Source organism: Phalangium opilio, unplaced genomic scaffold, assembly GCF_054372755.1.
Source record: "Phalangium opilio isolate 3A_F unplaced genomic scaffold, DU_Popi_V2 ptg000002l_1, whole genome shotgun sequence".
Classification (NCBI taxonomy): domain Eukaryota; kingdom Metazoa; phylum Arthropoda; class Arachnida; order Opiliones; family Phalangiidae; genus Phalangium; species Phalangium opilio.
The window spans coordinates 16,038,304-16,059,305 of NW_028324144.1; the positions used below are offsets into that span (position 1 = coordinate 16,038,304).

Consider the following 21,002-nt stretch of genomic DNA (forward strand, 5'->3'; position numbering starts at 1 on the left):
AGATGTAGCGTGAAAAGTCATAACTTTTCCACAATACCTGACAACCATATAATTTCTGAGCTTCCGTGGCTCAATGATTAGCGCGTTCGGCTGTTAATTAATAGGTTGGTGGTTCGAGCCCACCCGGGAGCGGTGTTTTGGGATCTCAAATGTAACGTAAAAAGCCAAAGTTTTTCCACAATACCTGACGACCATATAATTTTTGGGCTTCCATGACGCAATGGTTAGCGCGTTTAGCTAATAACCGAAAGGTTGGTCGTTCGAGACCAACCGGGAGAGGTGTTGTGGGGTCTCAGATGTAGCGTGAAAAGTCATAACTTTTCCACAATACCTGACAACCATATAATTTCTGAGCTTCCGTGGCTCAATGATTAGCGCGTTCGGCTGTTAATTAATGGGTTGGTGGTTCGAGCCCACCCGGGAGCGGTGTTTTGGGATCTCAAATGTATCGTAAAAAGCCAAAGTTTTTCCACAATACCTGACGAACATTTAATTTTTGGGCTTCCGTTGGGCAATGGTTAGCGCGTTTAGCTAATAACTGAAAGGTTGGTCGTTCGAGACCACCCGGGAGAGGTGTTGTGGGGTCTCAGATGTAGCGTGAAAAGTCATAACTTTTCCACAATACCTGACAACCATATAATTTCTGAGCTTCCGTGGCTCAATGATTAGCGCGTTCGGCTCTTAATTAATAGGTTGGTGGTTCGAGCCCACCCGGGAGCGGTGTTTTGGGATCTCAAATGTAACGTAAAAAGCCAAAGTTTTTCCACAATACCTGACGACCATATAATTTTTGGGCTTCCGTGACGCAATGGTTAGCGCGTTTAGCTAATAACCGAAAGGTTGGTCGTTCGAGACCACCCGGGAGAGGTGTTGTGGGGTCTCAGATGTAGCGTGAAAAGTCGTAACTTTTCCACAATACCTGACAACCATATAAATTCTGAGCTTCCGTGGCTCAATGATTGGCGCGTTCGGCTGTTAATTAATGGGTTGGTGGTTCGAGCCCACCCGGGAGCGGTGTTTTGGGATCTCAAATGTATCGTAAAAAGCCAAAGTTTTTCCACAATACCTGACGAACATTTAATTTTTGGGCTTCCGTTGGGCAATGGTTAGCGCGTTTAGCTAATAACTGAAAGGTTGGTCGTTCGAGACCACCCGGGAGAGGTGTTGTGGGGTCTCAGATGTAGCGTGAAAAGTCATAACTTTTCCACAATACCTGACAACCATATAATTTCTGAGCTTCCGTGGCTCAATGATTAGCGCGTTCGGCTGTTAATTAATAGGTTGGTGGTTCGAGCCCACCCGGGAGCGGTGTTTTGGGATCTCAAATGTAACGTAAAAAGCCAAAGTTTTTCCACAATACCTGACGACCATTTAATTTCTGAGCTTCCGTGGCTCAATGATTAGTGCGTTCGGCTGTTAATTAATAGGTTGGTGGTTCGAGCCCACCCGGGAGGGGTGTTGTGGGGTCTCAGATGTAGCGTGAAAAGTCATAACTTTTCCACAATACCTGGCAACCATTTAATTTCTGATCTTCCATGGCTCAATGGTTAGCGCGTTCGGCTGTTAACTGATAGGTTGGTGGTTCGAGCCCACCCGGGAGCGGTGTTTTGGGATCTCTAATGTAACGTAAAAAGCCAAAGTTTTTCCACAATACCTGACGACCATTTAGTTTTTGGGCTTTCGTGGCGCAATGGTTAGCGCGTTCGGCTGTTAACCGAAAGGTTGGTGGTTCGAGCCCACCCGGGAGCGGTGTTTTGGGATCTCAAATGTAACGTAAAAAGCCAAAGTTTTTCCACAATACCTGACGACCATATAATTTTTGGGCTTCCGTGACGCAATGGTTAGCGCGTTTAGCTAATAACCGAAAGGTTGGTCGTTCGAGACCACCCGGGAGAGGTGTTGTGGGGTCTCAGATGTAGCGTGAAAAGTCATAACTTTTCCACAATACCTGACAACCATATAATTTCTGAGCTTCCGTGGCTCATTGATTAGCGCGTTCGGCTGTTAATTAATAGGTTGGTGGTTCGAGCCCACCCGGGAGCGGTGTTTTGGGATCTCAAATGTAACGTAAAAAGCCAAAGTTTTTCCACAATACCTGACGACCATATAATTTTTGGGCTTCCGTGACGCAATGGTTAGCGCGTTTAGCTAATAACCGAAAGGTTGGTCGTTCGAGACCACCCGGGAGAGGTGTTGTGGGGTCTCAGATGTAGCGTGAAAAGTCGTAACTTTTCCACAATACCTGACAACCATATAAATTCTGAGCTTCCGTGGCTCAATGATTAGCGCGTTCGGCTGTTAATTAATGGGTTGGTGGTTCGAGCCCACCCGGGAGCGGTGTTTTGGGATCTCAAATGTATCGTAAAAAGCCAAAGTTTTTCCACTATACCTGACGAACATTTAATTTTTGGGCTTCCGTTGGGCAATGGTTAGCGCGTTTAGCTAATAACTGAAAGGTTGGTCGTTCGAGACCACCCGGGAGAGGTGTTGTGGGGTCTCAGATGTAGCGTGAAAAGTCATAACTTTTCCACAATACCTGACAACCATATAATTTCTGAGCTTCCGTGGCTCAATGATTAGCGCGTTCGGCTGTTAATTAATGGGTTGGTGGTTCGAGCCCACCCGGGAGCGGTGTTTTGGGATCTCAAATGTATCGTAAAAAGCCAAAGTTTTTCCACAATACCTGACGAACATTTAATTTTTGGGCTTCCGTTGGGCAATGGTTAGCGCGTTTAGCTAATAACTGAAAGGTTGGTCGTTCGAGACCACCCGGGAGAGGTGTTGTGGGGTCTCAGATGTAGCGTGAAAAGTCATAACTTTTCCACAATACCTGACAACCATATAATTTCTGAGCTTCCGTGGCTCAATGATTAGCGCGTTCGGCTGTTAATTAATGGGTTGGTGGTTCGAGCCCACCCGGGAGCGGTGTTTTGGGATTTCAAATGTATCGTAAAAAGCCAAAGTTTTTCCACAATACCTGACGAACATTTAATTTTTGGGCTTCCGTTGGGCAATGGTTAGCGCGTTTAGCTAATAACTGAAAGGTTGGTCGTTCGAGACCACCCGGGAGAGGTGTTGTGGGGTCTCAGATGTAGCGTGAAAAGTCATAACTTTTCCACAATACCTGACAACCATATAATTTCTGAGCTTCCGTGGCTCAATGATTAGCGCGTTCGGCTGTTAATTAATAGGTTGGTGGTTCGAGCCCACCCGGGAGCGGTGTTTTGGGATCTCAAATGTAACGTAAAAAGCCAAAGTTTTTCCACAATACCTGACGACCATATAATTTTTGGGCTTCCGTGACGCAATGGTTAGCGCGTTTAGCTAATAACCGAAAGGTTGGTCGTTCGAGACCACCCGGGAGAGGTGTTGTGGGGTCTCAGATGTAGCGTGAAAAGTCGTAACTTTTCCACAATACCTGACAACCATATAAATTCTGAGCTTCCGTGGCTCAATGATTAGCGCGTTCGGCTGTTAATTAATGGGTTGGTGGTTCGAGCCCACCCGGGAGCGGTGTTTTGGGATCTCAAATGTATCGTAAAAAGCCAAAGTTTTTCCACAATACCTGACGAACATTTAATTTTTGGGCTTCCGTTGGGCAATGGTTAGCGCGTTTAGCTAATAACTGAAAGGTTGGTCGTTCGAGACCACCCGGGAGGGGTGTTGTGGGGTCTCAGATGTAGCGTGAAAAGTCATAACTTTTCCACAATACCTGGCAACCATTTAATTTCTGAGCTTCCATGGCTCAATGGTTAGCGCGTTCGGCTGTTAACTAATAGGTTGGTGGTTCGAGGCCACCCGGGAGCGGTGTTTTGGGATCTCTAATGTAACGTAAAAAGCCAAAGTTTTTCCACAATACCTGACGACCATTTAGTTTTTGGGCTTTCGTGGCGCAATGGTTAGCGCGTTCGGCTGTTAACCGAAAGGTTGGTGGTTCGAGCCCACCCGGGAGCGGTGTTTTGGGATCTCAAATGTAACGTAAAAAGCCAAAGTTTTTCCACAATACCTGACGACCATATAATTTTTGGGCTTCCGTGACGCAATGGTTAGCGCGTTTAGCTAATAACCGAAAGGTTGGTCGTTCGAGACCACCCGGGAGAGGTGTTGTGGGGTCTCAGATGTAGCGTGAAAAGTCGTAACTTTTCCACAATACCTGACAACCATATAAATTCTGAGCTTCCGTGGCTCAATGATTAGCGCGTTCGGCTGTTAATTAATGGGTTGGTGGTTCGAGCCCACCCGGGAGCGGTGTTTTGGGATCTCAAATGTATCGTAAAAAGCCAAAGTTTTTCCACTATACCTGACGAACATTTAATTTTTGGGCTTCCGTTGGGCAATGGTTAGCGCGTTTAGCTAATAACTGAAAGGTTGGTCGTTCGAGACCACCCGGGAGAGGTGTTGTGGGGTCTCAGATGTAGCGTGAAAAGTCATAACTTTTCCACAATACCTGACAACCATATAATTTCTGAGCTTCCGTGGCTCAATGATTAGCGCGTTCGGCTGTTAATTAATGGGTTGGTGGTTCGAGCCCACCCGGGAGCGGTGTTTTGGGATCTCAAATGTATCGTAAAAAGCCAAAGTTTTTCCACAATACCTGACGAACATTTAATTTTTGGGCTTCCGTTGGGCAATGGTTAGCGCGTTTAGCTAATAACTGAAAGGTTGGTCGTTCGAGACCACCCGGGAGAGGTGTTGTGGGGTCTCAGATGTAGCGTGAAAAGTCATAACTTTTCCACAATACCTGACAACCATATAATTTCTGAGCTTCCGTGGCTCAATGATTAGCGCGTTCGGCTGTTAATTAATGGGTTGGTTGTTCGAGCCCACCCGGGAGCGGTGTTTTGGGATTTCAAATGTATCGTAAAAAGCCAAAGTTTTTCCACAATACCTGACGAACATTTAATTTTTGGGCTTCCGTTGGGCAATGGTTAGCGCGTTTAGCTAATAACTGAAAGGTTGGTCGTTCGAGACCACCCGGGAGAGGTGTTGTGGGGTCTCAGATGTAGCGTGAAAAGTCATAACTTTTCCACAATACCTGACAACCATATAATTTCTGAGCTTCCGTGGCTCAATGATTAGCGCGTTCGGCTGTTAATTAATAGGTTGGTGGTTCGAGCCCACCCGGGAGCGGTGTTTTGGGATCTCAAATGTAACGTAAAAAGCCAAAGTTTTTCCACAATACCTGACGACCATATAATTTTTGGGCTTCCGTGACGCAATGGTTAGCGCGTTTAGCTAATAACCGAAAGGTTGGTCGTTCGAGACCACCCGGGAGAGGTGTTGTGGGGTCTCAGATGTAGCGTGAAAAGTCGTAACTTTTCCACAATACCTGACAACCATATAAATTCTGAGCTTCCGTGGCTCAATGATTAGCGCGTTCGGCTGTTAATTAATGGGTTGGTGGTTCGAGCCCACCCGGGAGCGGTGTTTTGGGATCTCAAATGTATCGTAAAAAGCCAAAGTTTTTCCACAATACCTGACGAACATTTAATTTTTGGGCTTCCGTTGGGCAATGGTTAGCGCGTTTAGCTAATAACTGAAAGGTTGGTCGTTCGAGACCACCCGGGAGGGGTGTTGTGGGGTCTCAGATGTAGCGTGAAAAGTCATAACTTTTCCACAATACCTGGCAACCATTTAATTTCTGAGCTTCCATGGCTCAATGGTTAGCGCGTTCGGCTGTTAACTAATAGGTTGGTGGTTCGAGGCCACCCGGGAGCGGTGTTTTGGGATCTCTAATGTAACGTAAAAAGCCAAAGTTTTTCCACAATACCTGACGACCATTTAGTTTTTGGGCTTTCGTGGCGCAATGGTTAGCGCGTTCGGCTGTTAACCGAAAGGTTGGTGGTTCGAGCCCACCCGGGAGCGGTGTTTTGGGATCTCAAATGTAACGTAAAAAGCCAAAGTTTTTCCATAATACCTGACGACCATATAATTTTTGGGTTTCCGTGACGCAATGGTTAGCGCGTTTAGCTAATAACCGAAAGGTTGGTCGTTCGAGACCACCCGGGAGAGGTGTTGTGGGGTCTCAGATGTAGCGTGAAAAGTCATAACTTTTCCACAATACCTGACAACCATTTAATTTCTGAGTTTCCGTGGCTCAATGATTAGCGCGTTCGGCTGTTAATTAATAGGTTGGTGGTTCGAGCCCACCCGGGAGCGGTGTTTTGGGATCTCAAATGTAACGTAAAAAGCCAAAGTTTTTCCACAATACCTGACGACCATATAATTTTTGGGCTTCCGTGACGCAATGGTTAGCGCGTTTAGCTAATAACCGAAAGGTTGGTCGTTCGAGACCACCCGGGAGAGGTGTTGTGGGGTCTCAGATGTAGCGTGAAAAGTCATAACTTTTCCACAATACCTGACAACCATATAATTTCTGAGCTTCCGTGGCTCAATGATTAGCGCGTTCGGCTGTTAATTAATGGGTTGGTGGTTCGAGCCCACCCGGGAGAGGTGTTTTGGGATCTCAAATGTATCGTAAAAAGCCAAAGATTTTCCACAATACCTGACGAACATTTAATTTTTGGGCTTCCGTTGGGCAATGGTTAGCGCGTTTAGCTAATAACTGAAAGGTTGGTCGTTCGAGACCACCCGGGAGAGGTGTTGTGGGGTCTCAGATGTAGCGTGAAAAGTCATAACTTTTCCACAATACCCAGGGCCGTATTAACCACTAGGCAAGTTAGGCAATTGCCTAGGGCCCGGATATCTGAGGGGCCCGTAATCAGCTAGTTTTCAAAAATTGAGAAAATGAAAAACCCAAAAATATATTTCCCCCTCATTCTCTACCAAAACATAACGTCACTGACACCATGGAAAAGCCAGGTGAGATGTAACGGCAGCCTAATGTTGAAAAACCCGTTACCCAAAAACATTATGGCAATTTATAAAGAAAGAAAGAAAAAGACTAAAAGAAACATAAAAATTCAATGGAAATGTATTTTCAGAAGTCGCAATCCTCGGAGAAAGAAACATCATTTTGAATTCGTTTTGTTACTGACCGTCATTAAACACTGGAGTTGCATTGTATGATTCCTTGATAAGCTTTATTCAGGGTGTTCGTCATAATTTGAAATATTTTAAATAATTGCTCAGCTACAAAATAGATATTTTACAAAAGTAACGAAGAAAGGGGAAAAATACATAAACGGTTCTTTGATGAAGGCGCAGGAAAGAACAAGGCGACCCAAGGGTTGGGCTCGTAATAGTAGCCGCATCGTACCGTACTTGACAGGCGTACAGGAAATTTGAGTGAATAGCCCTTGATGCGTTACCTTAACTGTTTTAAAATGATTACTTCATTTTTTAATCAATAATAATAATCTAAGCTTTGTCTATGAAGGGATTTCCACTCTAAGCCTGTGGCTTGTTTACAGGTGGGTCCCTTTACATCGCATAGAGGGGTGGTGGCTAGCCCCTATGCCACAGCTAACCTACAGCGCCCTATACTAACTATTACCATTAACCTCTGCAAGTTTTGATGGAAAGGAGAAACCGGGTTAGACCGCGGAGGAAAACTCCTTTTAACAAGCGGGGAGAGAACTTGCAAACTCTACGCAGAAGGATTTGTTCCCAGATTTTCACCCGGTGCCCCAGTCCGGGATCGAACCCGGGATCCTCTTGCTGCGAGGCGAAAGCGCTAACCGCTACGCCACCCCACTTATATAACTCCTGTTATAATTATAATAGTGTGACACGAACGGAAAACGTGAGTATCCCCACTATGAGCATCCTTTAACAGAAATACCCGTATATGCCCATTAAAAGAAGTACAGAAAATGAGAGTGAATAACCCCTCGATGCCCTAACATAAATAATAACCCTTAATCCTTACTTCAATAAATATCCTTACGTTATAATTGTAATATCCAGGGCAACAAGATAGTACTTTCTTTTAAAATTCTTCTCGATTAGAGGAGAAATACACGTAACTTCTAATAACAAACATCTCCTCAAGACCATTCAAAATATAACGTCAGAATGTACTTTCTTTTGCTTTTAAAAAATTCACCTCGATTTCTTTGGATTTTGAAATAAGGGAGCGGGATCGAAAGTGTGAAACCCTTATTGTCGACGGGTGACAGGAATTTTAAAGGGAGTATTAAACCTTCCATTTTAATTAAGGTAACACCATAATCCTCTATCTCGCTTTAAATATGTCGAGCAATCGTAAAACACAATTCAAAATGCTTAACCTTACTGGTACAATTAAATGCAATGCTTAAAGTTACTATTATAATCCCCATCCTCTTAAAATGCACGAACGTAAAAATCACCTCACTCCCATTCACTCTCCCTTAAATTACGAAAGAAAAATTCTATACTGCCAAACGCGCTACTCTTTCACGTCTATTGGTACTAGTACTAGTACGAATACAACAGGGCAGGCCAAACTAAGAGTCTGATCGTAGATGTACATCATACGATGTGGCTAAAAACGATGATACCACACTGAGTGGACGGGACGCTTTTAAAACAAAAGGGGTTTACGTGACAATCTAATGACAAATACTAAAAACAATCTGAAGTTAACAAGGACACTGATGAAAAGTTTATACCTATTTTAAACATTAATGCCCCCGATGAATCTTTCTCTGGACCTTTCCAAGAATTGGCAGAAATGTATTGCAATGATTTAAATTTTGAAGAGCTTGAAAAAGAACATTTCATGCATTTCTTGAAGAATGAAGAAAGCAGAAACCCAGAATTCTTTCATTCCTTCATTCGTAACAATAATATAATTTCAACTTTTCCACACTTAGAAATTATTTTGAGAATTTACTTGTGTTTGCAATGCAAGTGGCGAAAGATACTTTTCAACTTTAAAAAGGGTGAAAAACTACTTAGGAACTATATTAGCCCAGGATAAATTAAGATCTTTATCTTTGATATATATTGAAAATGATTTACTAAACGACTTCATAGACTATGAAGAGATAAATGTTTTGAGTTAGAAAGAAATTTAACTATTGAGTTCAAAAAGAAATTTAAATATGCAGTTAAGTGTTAAATCAATTAAAGATATGAAAAATAGTATGTCTCTTAGATTCTCTTAAACTGTGGTCTGTGGGGAGCTGGGGCCCGGAACTAAAGCCTTGCCTAGGGCCCAAAAAATTGTTAATCCGGCCCTGACAATACCTGACAACCATATAATTTCTGAGCTTCCGTGGCTCAATGATTAGCGCGTTCGGCTGTTAATTAATGGGTTGGTGGTTCAAGCCCACCCGCGAGCGGTGTTTTGGGATTTCAAATGTAACGTAAAAAGCCAAAGATTTTCCACAATACCTGACGACCATTTAATTTTTGGGCTTCCGTTGCGCAATGGTTAACGCGTTTAGATGTTAACCGAAAGGTTGGTCGTTCGAGCCCACCCGGGAGAGGTGTTGTGGGGTCTCAGATGTAGCGTGAAAAGTCATAACTTTTCCACAATACCTGACGAACATTTAAATTTTGGGCTTCCGTTGCGCAATGGTTAACGCGTTTAGATGTTAACCGAAAGGTTGGTCGTTCGAGCCCACCCGGGAGAGTTGTTGTGGGGTCTCAGATGTAGCGTGAAAAGTCATATCTTTTCCACAATACGTGACAACCATTTAATTTCTGAGCTTCCGTGGCTCAATGATTAGCGCGTTCGGCTGTTAATTAATAGGTTGGTGGTTCGAGCCCACCCGGGAGCGGTGTTTTGGGATCTCAAATGTAACGTAAAAAGCCAAAGTTTTTCCACAATACCTGACGACCATTTAATTTCTGAGCTTCCGTGGCTCAATGATTAGTGCGTTCGGCTGTTAATTAATAGGTTGGTGGTTCGAGCCCACCCGGGAGGGGTGTTGTGGGGTCTCAGATGTAGCGTGAAAAGTCATAACTTTTCCACAATACCTGGCAACCATTTAATTTCTGAGCTTCCATGGCTCAATGGTTAGCGCGTTCGGCTGTTAACTAATAGGTTGGTGGTTCGAGGCCACCCGGGAGCGGTGTTTTGGGATCTCTAATGTAACGTAAAAAGCCAAAGTTTTTCCACAATACCTGACGACCATATAATTTTTGGGTTTCCGTGACGCAATGGTTAGCGCGTTTAGCTAATAACCGAAAGGTTGGTCGTTCGAGACCACCCGGGAGAGGTGTTGTGGGGTCTCAGATGTAGCGTGAAAAGTCATAACTTTTCCACAATACCTGACAACCATTTAATTTCTGAGCTTCCGTGGCTCAATGATTAGCGCGTTCGGCTGTTAATTTATAGGTTGGTGGTTCGAGCCCACCCGGGAGCGGTGTTTTGGGATCTCAAATGTAACGTAAAAAGCCAAAGTTTTTCCACAATACCTGACGACCATATAATTTTTGGGCTTCCGTGACGCAATGGTTAGCGCGTTTAGCTAATAACCGAAAGGTTGGTCGTTCGAGACCACCCGGGAGAGGTGTTGTGGGGTCTCAGATGTAGCGTGAAAAGTCATAACTTTTCCACAATACCTGACAACCATTTAATTTCTGAGCTTCCGTGGCTCAATGATTAGCGCGTTCGGCTGTTAATTAATAGGTTGGTGGTTCGAGCCCACCCGGGAGCGGTGTTTTGGGATCTCAAATGTAACGTAAAAAGCCAAAGTTTTTCCACAATACCTGACGACCATATAATTTTTGGGCTTCCGTGACGCAATGGTTAGCGCGTTTAGCTAATAACCGAAAGGTTGGTCGTTCGAGACCACCCGGGAGAGGTGTTGTGGGGTCTCAGATGTAGCGTGAAAAGTCATAACTTTTCCACAATACCTGACAACCATATAATTTCTGAGCTTCCGTGGCTCAATGATTAGCGCGTTCGGCTGTTAATTAATGGGTTGGTGGTTCGAGCCCACCCGGGAGCGGTGTTTTGGGATCTCAAATGTATCGTAAAAAGCCAAAGATTTTCCACAATACCTGACGAACATTTAATTTTTGGGCTTCCGTTGGGCAATGGTTAGCGCGTTTAGCTAATAACTGAAAGGTTGGTCGTTCGAGACCACCCGGGAGAGGTGTTGTGGGGTCTCAGATGTAGCGTGAAAAGTCATAACTTTTCCACAATACCTGACAACCATATAATTTCTGAGCTTCCGTGGCTCAATGATTAGCGCGTTCGGCTGTTAATTAATAGGTTGGTGGTTCGAGCCCACCCGGGAGCGGTGTTTTGGGATCTCAAATGTAACGTAAAAAGCCAAAGTTTTTCCACAATACCTGACGACCATATAATTTTTGGGCTTCCGTGACGCAATGGTTAGCGCGTTTAGCTAATAACCGAAAGGTTGGTCGTTCGAGACCACCCGGGAGAGGTGTTGTGGGGTCTCAGATGTAGCGTGAAAAGTCGTAACTTTTCCACAATACCTGACAACCATATAAATTCTGAGCTTCCGTGGCTCAATGATTAGCGCGTTCGGCTGTTAATTAATGGGTTGGTGGTTCGAGCCCACCCGGGAGCGGTGTTTTGGGATCTCAAATGTATCGTAAAAAGCGAAAGTTTTTCCACAATACCTGACGAACATTTAATTTTTGGGCTTCCGTTGGGCAATGGTTAGCGCGTTTAGCTAATAACTGAAAGGTTGGTCGTTCGAGACCACCCGGGAGAGGTGTTGTGGGGTCTCAGATGTAGCGTGAAAAGTCATAACTTTTCCACAATACCTGACAACCATATAATTTCTGAGCTTCCGTGGCTCAATGATTAGCGCGTTCGGCTGTTAATTAATAGATTGGTGGTTCGAGCCCACCCGGGAGCGGTGTTTTGGGATCTCAAATGTAACGTAAAAAGCCAAAGTTTTTCCACAATACCTGACGACCATTTAATTTCTGAGCTTCCGTGGCTCAATGATTAGTGCGTTCGGCTGTTAATTAATAGGTTGGTGGTTCGAGCCCACCCGGGAGGGGTGTTGTGGGGTCTCAGATGTAGCGTGAAAAGTCATAACTTTTCCACAATACCTGGCAACCATTTAATTTCTGATCTTCCATGGCTCAATGGTTAGCGCGTTCGGCTGTTAACTAATAGGTTGGTGGTTCGAGCCCACCCGGGAGCGGTGTTTTGGGATCTCTAATGTAACGTAAAAAGCCAAAGTTTTTCCACAATACCTGACGACCATTTAGTTTTTGGGCTTTCGTGGCGCAATGGTTAGCGCGTTCGGCTGTTAACCGAAAGGTTGGTGGTTCGAGCCCACCCGGGAGCGGTGTTTTGGGATCTCAAATGTAACGTAAAAAGCCAAAGTTTTTCCACAATACCTGACGACCATATAATTTTTGGGCTTCCGTGACGCAATGGTTTGCGCGTTTAGCTAATAACCGAAAGGTTGGTCGTTCGAGACCACCCGGGAGAGGTGTTGTGGGGTCTCAGATGTAGCGTGAAAAGTCATAACTTTTCCACAATACCTGACAACCATGTAATTTTTGAGCTTCCGTGGCTCAATGATTAGCGCGTTCGGCTGTTAATTAATGGGTTGGTGGTTCGAGCCCACCCGGGAGCGGTGTTTTGGGATCTCAAATGTAACGTAAAAAGCCAAAGTTTTTCCACAATACCTGACGACCATTTAATTTCTGAGCTTCCGTGGCTCAATGATTAGCGCGTTCGGCTGTTAATTGATAGGTTGGTGGTTCGAGCCCACCCGGGAGCAGTGTTTTGGCATCTCAAATGTAACGTAAAAAGCCAAAGTTTTTCCACAATACCTGACGACCATTTAATTTCTGAGCTTCCGTGGCTCAATGGTTAGCGCGTTCAGCTGTTAACCGAAAGGTTGGTGGTTCGAGCCACCCGGGAGAGGTGTTGTGGGGTCTCAGATGTAGCGTGAAAAGTCATAACGTTTCCACAATACCTGACAACTATATAAATTCTGAGCTTCCGTTGCTCAGTGGTTAGCGCGTTCGGTTGTTAATCGAAAGGTTGGTGGTTCGAGCCTACCCGGGAGAGGTGTTGTGGGGTCTCAGATGTAGCGTGAAAAGTCATAACTTTTCCACAATATCTGACAACCATTTAATTTCTGAGCTTCCGTGGCTCAATGGTTAGCGCGTTCGGCTGTTAACTAATAGGTTGGTGGTTCGAGCCCACCCGGGAGCGGTGTTTTTGGGTCTCAGATGTAGCGTGAAAAGTCATAACTTTTCCACAATATCTGACAACCATTTAATTTCTGAGCTTCCGTGGCTCAATGGTTAGCGCGTTCGGCTGTTAACTAATAGGTTGGTGGTTCGAGCCCACCCGGGAGCGGTGTTTTTGGGTCTCAAATGTAACGTAAAAAGCCAAAGTTTTTCCACAATACCTGACGACCATATAATTTTTGGCCTTCCGTGACGCAATGGTTAGCGCGTGCGGCTGTTAACCGAAAGGTTGGTGGTTCGAGCCCATCCGGGAGCAGTGTTGTGAGGTCTCAGATGTGACGTAAAAAGTCAAAGTTTTTCCACAATACCTGACAACCATTTAATTTCTGAGCTTCCGTGGCGCAATGGTTAGCGCGTGCGGCTGTTAACCGAAAGGTTGGTGGTTCGAGCCCATCCGGGAGCGGTTTTGAGGTCTCAGATGTGACGTAAAAAGTCAAAGTTTTTCCACAATACCTGACGAACATTTAATTTTTGGGCTTCCGTTGCTCAATGGTTAACGCGTTTAGATGTTAACCGAAAGGTTGGTCGTTCGAGCCCACCCGGGAGAGGTGTTGTGAGGTCTCAGATGTGACGTAAAAAGTCAAAATTTTTCCACAATACCTGACAACCATTTAATTTCTGAGCTTCCTTGGTTCAATGGTTAGCGCGTTCAGCTGTTAACCGAAAGGTTGGTGGTTCGAGCCCACCCGGGAGAGGTGTTGTGGGGTCTCAGATGTAGCGTGAAAAGTCATAACTTTTCCACAATACCTGATAACCATTTAATTTCTGAGCTTCCTTGGTTCAATGGTTAGCGCGTGCGGCTGTTAACCGAAAGGTTGGTGGTTCGAGCCCATCCGGGAGCGGTGTTGAGGTCTCAGATGTGACGTAAAAAGTCAAAGTTTTTCCACAATACCTGACGAACATTTAATTTTTGGGCTTCCGTTGCGCAATGTTTAACGCGTTTAGATGTTAACCGAAAGGTTGGTCGTTCGAGCCCACCCGGGAGAGGTGTTGTGGGGTCTCAGATGTAGCGTGAAAAGCCAAAGTTTTTCCAAAATACCTGACAACCATTTAATTTTTGGGCTTCCGTTGCGCAATGGTTAGCGCGTTCGGCTGATAACCGAAAGGTTGGTGGTTCGAGCCCATCCGGGAGCGGTGTTGTGAGGTCTCAGACGTAACGTAAAAAGTCAGAGTTTTTCCACAATACCTGACGAACATTTAATTTTTGGGCTTCCGTTGCGCAATGGTTAACGCGTTCAGATGTTAACCGAGGGGTTGGTCGTTCGAGCCCACCCGGGAGAGGTGTTGTGGGGTCTCAGATCTAGCGTGAAAAGTCATAACTTTTCCACAATACCTGACAACCATTTAATTTCTGAGCTTCCGTGGTTCAATGGTTAGCGCGTTCAGCTGTTAACCGAAAGGTTGGTGGTTCGAAACCACCCGGGAGCGATGTTTTGGGATCTCAAATGTAACGTAAAAAGCCAAAGTTTTTCCACAATACCTGACGACCATATAATTTTTGGGCTTCCGTGACGCAATGGTTAGCGCGTGCGGCTGTTAACCGAAAGGTTGGTGGTTCGAGCCCATCCGGGAGCAGTGTTGTGAGGTCTCAGATGTGACGTAAAAAGTCAAAGTTTTTCCACAATACCTGACAACCATTTAATTTCTGAGCTTCCGTGGCGCAATGGTTAGCGCGTGCGGCTGTTAACCGAAAGGTTGGTGGTTCGAGCCCATCCGGGAGCGGTGTTGAGGTCTCAGATGTGACGTAAAAAGTCAAAGTTTTTCCACAATACCTGACGAACATTTAATTTTTGGGCTTCCGTTGCGCAATGGTTAACGCGTTTAGATGTTAACCGAAAGGTTGGTCATTCGAGCTCACCCGGGAGAGGTGTTGTGGGGTCTCAGATGTAGCGTGAAAAGTCATAACTTTTCCACAATACCTGACAACCATTTAATTTCTGAGCTTCCGTGGTTCAATGGTTAGCGCGTTCAGCTGTTAACCGAAAGGTTGGTGGTTCGAGCCCACCCGGGAGAGGTGTTGTGGGGTCTCAGATGTTGCGTGAAAAGTCATATCTTTTCCACAATACGTGACAACCATTTAATTTCTGAGCTTCCGTGGCTCAATGGTTAACGCGTTTGGCTGTTAATTAATAGGTTGGTGGTGCGAGCCCACCCGGGAGCGATGTTTTGGGATCTCAAATGTAACGTAAAAAGCCAAAGTTTTTCCACAATACCTGACGACCATTTAATTTTTGGGCTTCCGTTGCGCAATGGTTAGCGCGTTCGGCTGATAACCGAAAGGTTGGTGGTTCGAGCCCATCCGGGAGCGGTGTTGTGAGGTCTCAGACGTAACGTAAAAAGTCAGAGTTTTTCCACAATACCTGACGAACATTTAATTTTTGGGCTTCCGTTGCGCAATGGTTAACGCGTTCAGATGTTAACCGAGGGGTTGGTCGTTCGAGCCCACCCGGGAGAGGTGTTGTGTAGTCTCAGATCTAGCGTGAAAATTCATAACTTTTCCACAATACCTGACAACCATTTAATTTCTGAGCTTCCGTGGTTCAATGGTTAGCGCGTTTGGCTGTTAACCGAAAGGTTGGTGGTTCAAGCCCATCCGGGAGCGGTGTTGTGAGGTCTCAGATGTGACGTAAAAAGTCAAAGTTTTTCCACAATACCTGACGACCATATAATTTTTGGGCTTCCGTGGCGCAATGGTTAGCGCTTTCGGCTGTTATTCAAAAGGTTGGTGGTTCGAGTCCGCCCTTGAGCTTTGTTGTGAGGTCTCAGATGTAGCGTAAACATTTCCACTATACGTGACAACCATTTAATTTCTGAGCTTCCGTGGCTCAATGATTAGCGCGTTCGGCTGTTAATTAATAGGTTGGTGGTTCGAGCCCACCCCGGAGCGGTGTTTTGGGATCTCAAATGTAACGTAAAAAGTCAGAGTTTTTCCACAATACCTGACGAACATTTAATTTTTGGGCTTCCGTTGCGCAATGGTTAACGCGATCAGATGTTAACCGAGGGGTTGGTCGTTCGAGCCCACCCGGGAGAGGTGTTGTGAGGTCTCAGATGTAGCGTGAAAAGTCATAACTTTTCCACAATATTTGACAACCATTTAATTTCTGAGCTTCCGTGGTTCAATGGTTAGCGCGTTCAGCTGTTAACCGAAAGGTTGGTGGTTCGAGCCCACCCGGGAGAGGTGTTTTGGGGTCTCAGATGTAGCGTGAAAAGTCTTATCTTTTCCACAATACGTGACAACCATTTAATTTCCGAGCTTCCGTGGCTCAATGGTTAGCGCGTTCGGCTGTTAACTAATAGGTTGGTGGTTCGAGCGCACCCGGGAGCGGTGTTTTGGGATCTCAAATGTAACGTAAAAAGCCAAAGTTTTTCCACAATACCTGACAACCATTTAATTTCTGAGCTTCCGTGGTTCAATGGTTAGCGCGTTCAGCTGTTAACCGAAAGGTTGGTGGTTCGAGCCCACCCGGGAGAGGTGTTGTGGGGTCTCAGATGTTGCGTGAAAAGTCATATCTTTTCCACAATACGTGACAACCATTTAATTTCTGAGCTTCCGTGGCTCAATGGTTAGCGCGTTTGGCTGTTAATTAATAGGTTGGTGGTGCGAGCCCACCCGGGAGCGATGTTTTGGGATCTCAAATGTAACGTAAAAAGCCAAAGTTTTTCCACAATACCTGACGACCATTTAATTTTTGGGCTTCCGTTGCGCAATGGTTAGCGCGTTCGGCTGATAACCGAAAGGTTGGTGGTTCGAGCCCATCCGGGAGCGGTGTTGTGAGGTCTCAGACGTAACGTAAAAAGTCAGAGTTTTTCCACAATACCTGACGAACATTTAATTTTTGGGCTTCCGTTGCGCAATGGTTAACGCGTTCAGATGTTAACCGAGGGGTTGGTCGTTCGAGCCCACCCGGGAGAGGTGTTGTGTAGTCTCAGATCTAGCGTGAAAAGTCATAACTTTTCCACAATACCTGACAACCATTTAATTTCTGAGCTTCCGTGGTTCAATGGTTAGCGCGTTTGGCTGTTAACCGAAAGGTTGGTGGTTCAAGCCCATCCGGGAGCGGTGTTGTGAGGTCTCAGATGTGACGTAAAAAGTCAGAGTTTTTCCACAATACCTGACGACCATATAATTTTTGGGCTTCCGTGGGGCAATGGTTAGCGCTTTCGGCTGTTATTCAAAAGGTTGGTGGTTCGAGCCCGCCCTTGAGCTTTGTTGTGAGGTCTCAGATGTAGCGTAAACTTTTCCACTATACGTGACAACCATTTAATTTCTGAGCTTCCGTGGCTCAATGATTAGCGCGTTCGGCTGTTAATTAATAGGTTGGTGGTTCGAGCCCCCCCGGAGCGGTGTTTTGGGATCTCAAATGTAACGTAAAAAGTCAGAGTTTTTCCACAATACCTGACGAACATTTAATTTTTGGGCTTCCGTTGCGCAATGGTTAACGCGATCAGATGTTAACCGAGGGGTTGGTCGTTCGAGCCCACCCGGGAGAGGTGTTGTGAGGTCTAAGATGTAGCGTGAAAAGTCATAACTTTTCCACAATATTTGACAACCATTTAATTTCTGAGCTTCCGTGGTTCAATGGTTAGCGCGTTCAGCTGTTAATCGAAAGGTTGGTGGTTCGAGCCCACCCGGGAGAGGTGTTTTGGGGTCTCAGATGTAGCGTGAAAAGTCTTATCTTTTCCACAATACGTGACAACCATTTAATTTCCGAGCTTCCGTGGCTCAATGGTTAGCGCGTTCGGCTGTTAACTAATAGGTTGGTGGTTCGAGCGCACCCGGGAGCGGTGTTTTGGGATCTCAAATGTAACGTAAAAAGCCAAAGTTTTTCCACAATACCTGACAACCATTTAATTTCTGAGCTTCCGTGGTTCAATGGTTAGCGCGTTCAGCTGTTAACCGAAAGGTTGGTGGTTCGAGCCCACCCGGGAGAGGTGTTGTGGGGTCTCAGATGTTGCGTGAAAAGTCATATCTTTTCCACAATACGTGACAACCATTTAATTTCTGAGCTTCCGTGGCTCAATGGTTAGCGCGTTTGGCTGTTAATTAATAGGTTGGTGGTGCGAGCCCACCCGGGAGCGATGTTTTGGGACCTCAAATGTAACGTAAAAAGCCAAAGTTTTTCCACAATACCTGACGACCATTTAATTTTTGGGCTTCCGTGGCGCAATGGTTAGCGCGTTCGGCTGATAACCGAAAGGTTGGTGGTTCGAGCCCATCCGGGAGCGGTGTTGTGAGGTCTCAGACGTAACGTAAAAAGTCAGAGTTTTTCCACAATACCTGACGAACATTTAATTTTTGGGCTTCCGTTGCGCAATGGTTAACGAGTTCAGATGTTAACCGAGGGGTTGGTCGTTCGAGCCCACCCGGGAGAGGTGTTGTGGGGTCTCAGATCTAGCGTGAAAAGTCATAACTTTTCCACAATACCTGACAACCATTTAATTTCTGAGCTTCCGTGGTTCAATGGTTAGCGCGTTCAGCTGTTAACCGAAAGGTTGGTGGTTCGAGCCCACCCGGGAGAGGTGTTTTGGGGTCTCAGATGTAGCGTGAAAAGTCTTATCTTTTCCACAATACGTGACAACCATTTAATTTCCGAGCTTCCGTGGATCAATGATTAGCGCGTTTGGCTGTTAACCGAAAGGTTGGTGGTTCAAGCCCATCCGGGAGCGGTGTTGTGAGGTCTCAGATGTGACGTAAAAAGTCAGAGTTTTTCCACAATACCTGACGACCATATAATTTTTGGGCTTCCGTGGGGCAATGGTTAGCGCTTTCGGCTGTTATTCAAAAGGTTGGTGGTTCGAGCCCGCCCTTGAGCTTTGTTGTGAGGTCTCAGATGTAGCGTAAACTTTTCCACTATACGTGACAACCATTTAATTTCTGAGCTTCCGTGGCTCAATGATTAGCGCGTTCGGCTGTTAATTAAAAGGTTGGTGGTTCGAGCCCACCCGGGAGCGGTGTTTTGGGATCTCAAATGTAACGTAAAAAGCCAAAGTTTTTCCACAATACCTGACAACCATTTAATTTCTGAGCTTCCGTGGCGCAATGGTTAGCGCGTGCGGCTGTTAACCGAAAGGTTGGTGGTTCGAGCCCATCCGGGAGCGGTGTTGAGGTCTCAGATGTGACGTAAAAAGTCAAAGTTTTTCCACAATACCTGACGAACATTTAATTTTTGGGCTTCCGTTGCGCAATGGTTAACGCGTTTAGATGTTAACCGAAAGGTTGGTCATTCGAGCTCACCCGGGAGAGGTGTTGTGGGGTCTCAGATGTAGCGTGAAAAGTCATAACTTTTCCACAATACCTGACAACCATTTAATTTCTGAGCTTCCGTGGTTCAATGGTTAGCGCGTTCAGCTGTTAACCGAAAGGTTGGTGGTTCGAGCCCATCCGGGAGCGGTGTTGAGGTCTCAGATGTGACGTAAAAAGTCAAAGTTTTTCCACAATACCTGACGAACATTTAATTTTTGGGCTTCCGTTGCGCAATGGTTAACGCGTTTAGATGTTAACCGAAAGGTTGGTCATTCGAGCTCACCCGGGAGAGGTGTTGTGGGGTCTCAGATGTAGCGTGAAAAGTCATAACTTTTCCACAATACCTGACAACCATTTAATTTCTGAGCTTCCGTGGTTCAATGGTTAGCGCGTTCAGCTGTTAACCGAAAGGTTGGTGGTTCGAGCCCACCCGGGAGAGGTTTTGTGGGGTCTCAGATGTTGCGTGAAAAGTCATATCTTTTCCACAATACGTGACAACCATTTAATTTCTGAGCTTCCGTGGCTCAATGGTTAGCGCGTTTGGCTGTTAATTAATAGGTTGGTGGTGCGAGCCCACCCGGGAGCGATGTTTTGGGATCTCAAATGTAACGTAAAAAGCCAAAGTTTTTCCACAATACCTGACAACCATTTAATTTCTGAGCTTCCGTGGCGCAATGGTTAGCGCGTGCGGCTGTTAACCGAAAGGTTGGTGGTTCGAGCCCATCCGGGAGCGGTGTTGAGGTCTCAGATGTGACGTAAAAAGTCAAAGTTTTTCCACAATACCTGACGAACATTTAATTTTTGGGCTTCCGTTGCGCAATGGTTAACGCGTTTAGATGTTAACCGAAAGGTTGGTCATTCGAGCTCACCCGGGAGAGGTGTTGTGGGGTCTCAGATGTAGCGTGAAAAGTCATAACTTTTCCACAATACCTGACAACCATTTAATTTCTGAGCTTCCGTGGTTCAATGGTTAGCGCGTTCAGCTGTTAACCGAAAGGTTGGTGGTTCGAGCCCACCCGGGAGAGGTGTTGTGGGGTCTCAGATGTTGCGTGAAAAGTCATATCTTTTCCACAATACGTGACAACCATTTAATTTCTGAGCTTCCGTGGCTCAATGGTTAGCGCGTTTGGCTGTTAATTAATAGGTTGGTGGTGCGAGCCCACCCGGGAGCGATGTTTTGGGATCTCAAATGTAACGTAAAAAGCCAAAGTTTTTATACAATACCTGACGACCATTTAATTTTTGGGCTTCCGTGGCGCAATGGTTAGCGCGTTCGGCTGATAACCGAAAGGTTGGTGGTTCGAGCCCATCCGGGAGCGGTGTTGTGAGGTTTCAGACGTAACGTAAAAAGTCAGAGTTTTTCCACAATACCTGACGAACATTTAATTTTTGGGCTTCCGTGGCGCAATGGTTAACGCGTTCAGATGTTAACCGAGGGGTTGGTCGTTCGAGCCCACCCGGGAGAGGTGTTGTGTAGTCTCAGATCTAGCGTGAAAAGTCATAACTTTTCCACAATACCTGACAACCATTTAATTTCTGAGCTTCCGTGGTTCAATGGTTAGCGCGTTTGGCTGTTAACCGAAAGGTTGGTGGTTCAAGCCCATCCGGGAGCGGTGTTGTGAGGGCTCAGATGTGACGTAAAAAGTCAAAGTTTTTCCACAATACC

General features: G+C 45.6%; 5 non-coding genes across 5 annotated transcripts; all 5 read left to right on the forward strand.

Moving 5' to 3' along the window:
• The first annotated feature begins 14,150 nt into the window (after window positions 1-14,150).
• Window positions 14,151-14,223, forward strand: TRNAI-GAU (transfer RNA isoleucine (anticodon GAU)). The gene has a single exon. It is a non-coding gene; the product is annotated as a tRNA-Ile (tRNA).
• Window positions 14,224-15,324: 1,101 nt separating this feature from the next.
• Window positions 15,325-15,397, forward strand: TRNAI-GAU (transfer RNA isoleucine (anticodon GAU)). The gene has a single exon. It is a non-coding gene; the product is annotated as a tRNA-Ile (tRNA).
• Window positions 15,398-16,785: 1,388 nt separating this feature from the next.
• Window positions 16,786-16,858, forward strand: TRNAI-GAU (transfer RNA isoleucine (anticodon GAU)). The gene has a single exon. It is a non-coding gene; the product is annotated as a tRNA-Ile (tRNA).
• A 1,387-nt stretch (window positions 16,859-18,245) lies between these two features.
• On the forward strand, window positions 18,246-18,318 carry TRNAI-GAU (transfer RNA isoleucine (anticodon GAU)). The gene has a single exon. It is a non-coding gene; the product is annotated as a tRNA-Ile (tRNA).
• Window positions 18,319-20,582: 2,264 nt separating this feature from the next.
• On the forward strand, window positions 20,583-20,655 carry TRNAI-GAU (transfer RNA isoleucine (anticodon GAU)). Its single transcript has one exon. It is a non-coding gene; the product is annotated as a tRNA-Ile (tRNA).
• Window positions 20,656-21,002: the final 347 nt, after the last annotated feature.